This window comes from Cicer arietinum, chromosome 1, assembly GCF_000331145.2.
Source record: "Cicer arietinum cultivar CDC Frontier isolate Library 1 chromosome 1, Cicar.CDCFrontier_v2.0, whole genome shotgun sequence".
In the NCBI taxonomy this organism is placed as follows: Eukaryota; Viridiplantae; Streptophyta; class Magnoliopsida; order Fabales; family Fabaceae; genus Cicer; species Cicer arietinum.
In genome coordinates, this window is record NC_021160.2 from 34,121,617 (window position 1) to 34,125,889 (window position 4,273).

A 4,273-nucleotide genomic window follows, 5' to 3' on the forward strand; every position below is an offset into this window, starting at 1 on the left:
GTCATGAGTTATACTTTCATTTTTCATTATTTCAGATTCATATCAATGACTGCCTTGCGTATTCTCGTGTTGTCTGCAGATTACGAGACTCAGCCAAATAATTGCATCAGTAGTTGAGGCGCAGGAAAGAAAAAAGGTTATACACACGCAATAATTCCTTAAAAAAACTCAATAATATATTGATTTGATGATAAGGGGATGAAAAGGGAATTGATATCAAATCCTAAGTTATTTTCCCTGTCTATTGAACAAGAATTACTCCTAATGTTTTTTGCAACGAACTGCTCCTAATGCCTGAAAATACTAAGCGCCTAATCTGCTTAATAATCCCGCCTATTTGCCATTGAGCCTGCCTAAACCCTTCAACTTCTTCTCTCCACTTTGGAATTTTAATTGAGGTTCAATAATTTTTGTAACACATTCCAATATATGTCTATCCTCCCAATATAGACAATGTATTTTGTTAATTGAGGTTCATTTCTCTGTTAAAAAGTGTAGTACTTTACTTTGAACTTCTAATGTACATTATTTTGTAGAAATAGAAAATAGTATTGTCATGCATAAGTTATTCACAATAGTTTTTGAGAATGGTTCAGTTGTTTGTTTTTTCTATTCCTTTTTAAAATCAATTGGTTCCTTCCCTTGAGTAGTGGTTATTTTTGTTTGTGTTAGCATTTGATTGAGTAGTACTACATTTCTATAAATGCTTGAAATTCTTACACTAATTTAGTTTCACATAATCCTTCTAATAGGTATTTATATTTTGTTTTGTTCCTAGAGTAGTTCTTGAGAAGAAGAACTGGCCACCTTTCCCCCAAGTTTGAATATTTTGTTTTGCTCACCTATCTTTATTTTTCTTCCATATTGGGATACATATTTTGTGTGGTCAAAGTAATTTAATTAAATAATAGAGATGTCACCATGTTTATGTGCTGGACTTTTTTGCTAACATTGAAATAGAGTTCGATTGAAAAGACTTTTGACGATATTTAAATTGAGGATAGGGAGACCGGTTGTATATTTTTCTATTTTTTATTTGAGTATGAACCAAACTATTGAAGTATGTTCTTTTAGTAGACTGGTACCTTTATAGATGTTGATATTGTGATTGACCATGTTGATGCCTATTTATCTACAGTTGACATCTCAATTTTTTCAATAATTAAGGATTTGGTATTTCAAAATCATTTACTCCGTTCTCTTTAGTACTTCCATGTACGGAACATTCTGAAATTAAGATTTTTCGAATATTTACCTGTCAACCATGGAGATTTAATTTGGAGCTCTATGGAGAAGACTGTTTCCACAATGAGCATATGTTTATATATTCATGGAATATCAATTAGATTTGTTTTGTAAGTTTCAATGACATTGTTTATTAAAGCCAATGTGTGCAATAGGATGAGAGTCAGAAGGATTTCATGTTGGCTATCCAAGATAACGACAGATAGTGGGAGAAAGTGAAGGCAATAGTGACCATGAGATAACGATACATTTTTTTCTGCAATATTTGCTTCTCCCAAGTTTAATATTCACGGTGTCGAACACAATGGATTGGAGTCTGAGTCTGGCTCCAGTAGAAAATTACCTATGCCTATATTCTGGTGTGTTGCATTAATGGATCCACAAAAGATTGATTAAACAGTAGTTAAACGGTGCCTTCTCACTGTTTTGAGTTGTGTTGTTGATGAAGGTAATCTTGGTATTTTGATGAGTAGAATGAGAAAGTGTACGTGTCTTTTTATTGAAATTCAATACATTAATGATCGTCTGCTTTCTTATTGGCTTTATCATAAATTTGTGCATAACCAGCATATTAATGTTGAATAGCATTTTTTCTTAGAGATGATATCACATGGCATCCACTAGAGTCATCAACCACTCCAGACATTGACAATTGACTTTCCTAACTGAAGTTTTTTGAGTGCTAGATGCTATTTTACTATGAAAAAACTTTAGTGGCTACATGGGTCTGTTGTAGCTCTCTTTGACAGTCAATGGTGTATCTTACTTTACATCTACCTTATCTTTATTTTAATTTCTAATTTAGATATATGGGTATTTTTAGCTATTTGAGCTCTCAATCATGTATTAATAAATTATTTAATAATTGTCTAATAAATATCCAAGTATATAAATTATTAAATAAAATGTTAAATTTATGTACAAAGAATAATATTTTTCATCATGATTGTTATTTTCGGATTTTTGCACTTAATTAAGCAATTTCTTTTGAGGCAAAAAATAATGAGCCAAAAATTTAAGAAATTCAAATTTGACACATCTTTGATATTAAATTTTGATATTAATTTGGATGGTTAACACAATTTAAAGATGCAGTTAATTCAATTTAGCTAAGTTTGGTAAAAATAGATGACAGTTTATAGTTGATAATTGTTAAATTAATTGAAGTACCGTAAAATTAGTGGTTCAATTAGTTTAAAGATGTGAAATAATATTCTTAATTAAAAAGTAAACTTTATCAACTAATGTTTAAACTATTTTAAAAATAGTAATTTAAAATTTATCAATATGAATATTTATTTATTTATTTTATTTATTTTAAATTAAAATATAAATTATTTTTTTAAAATATTAATTATTTTAAAATTAAAATTATTTATAAATAATTTTAAATTATAATAAATAAATTATTTATTAATTTGCTATATTTTTTTATATATTTAGTTGGTTTATTTATTTTTAAATGATTTACTCTAAATTATTTATTTAAAATTATAATAAATAAATCATAAATAGTAAAAAAAATATTTTAGTTACGAGGAATAAAAAAATAATAAGTTGTAAACTCATAACCTACTTTAATTAGCTTATAAGAAAACACTATAAACAAAAAACTCGTAAATGATTATTAGTAAACAAAATTATCATTTTTTAGTTATGTCAAATCAATGTTTTAAAATTCGGAAGGGACTACCCGGTTCAATCATGGAACTAGACTTTAATCCAGTATGTAATAAGAACCACAAGTCGGTGAAAAATCGAAAAATTGGATGAAAATCAATACAAATTGGACTAATAACTGAGGAGGCGATTTCTAAATACCATCTGATTCGGTTAATATAGGCTAAGAAACTTTTTTTATCCTTTTTATTTAAATAAAAAAATGAAATTTTCATTTTAAATCTCATTGTGATGAACAAAGAAGATGAGACGTACAAAACAACTTTTTTTTAGAAAAAAATTGGGAAAAATAATAGATGCATCCTACTTTAGTAAAACGTCTTCATTACATTTTTGAGATAAAAGCAAGAAAGTTGGAGTAAGATAAATAGGATTGTTGTTAGTAATCAACAAAGTTTCTTTTTCTTTTCTTTTGATGTCAATGATGTTTTTATTAAAGAAAGTTTGATATTAAATCAAAAGTCAAAACAATATAATCTAAGATGGAGTCTATTTAATCTACATACAATTCAAATTATAAAGAGAATATTTAGTTAAATAATATGCAACTTGATTGGTCTCACGTAGTCACATCGAACATGTAAAAATATTAAAATATGCAAACAAACATTAAGATTAATACAATCTCTAGTAGAACCAATATAGGTGGAAGATTATTGATGAACGTTAAATGTCACGACCACATTTGAAACATTTGACTCCGCTATAAAATTCAATAAATACATTTTTAGGAAATTCCAAACTCTTCTACATAGCTAAAACTTTTGCTATCTCTGAATCTAGTAATGAAATGACTTGCCAACAGTTAGCAGCAACTACTACACTATCAACATGTCTCACTATAACACCAACACTTCCAGCTATCGGACATGTTGCATCATCATTAAGCTTATAACAACCACGAAATAGAGGTGTCCAACAAATATAGACAAATTGAGATATTCGCTTAATGCCTCAATCAACATCGCACTAGCACTATTAAAATTAACAATAGACATGTGTGCCTTTTGAACAATGGTAGCCACATCAACATCAGTCCCCCCCTCAAAATATTTAATATAAATAAATAACACAACATGCAAATCTCAATAAATGTTAAACAAAATTAATATGAATCAAAATATGAAAATAGGATAATATAGTCTATATTTTTAGGATACCTATAGGATAATATGAATCAAAATATAAAATAGGATAATATATTTCGAAGAAAAAAAAAACTTTAAGATTTTCCAATGAAATTCTAAAATAAAAGTTGTTAAATGCCATCATAAATTGAAATAAGGAAAAAACAAAAATTATTGACCAACCTGATGCGTGCGTGTATATATATATATATATATATATA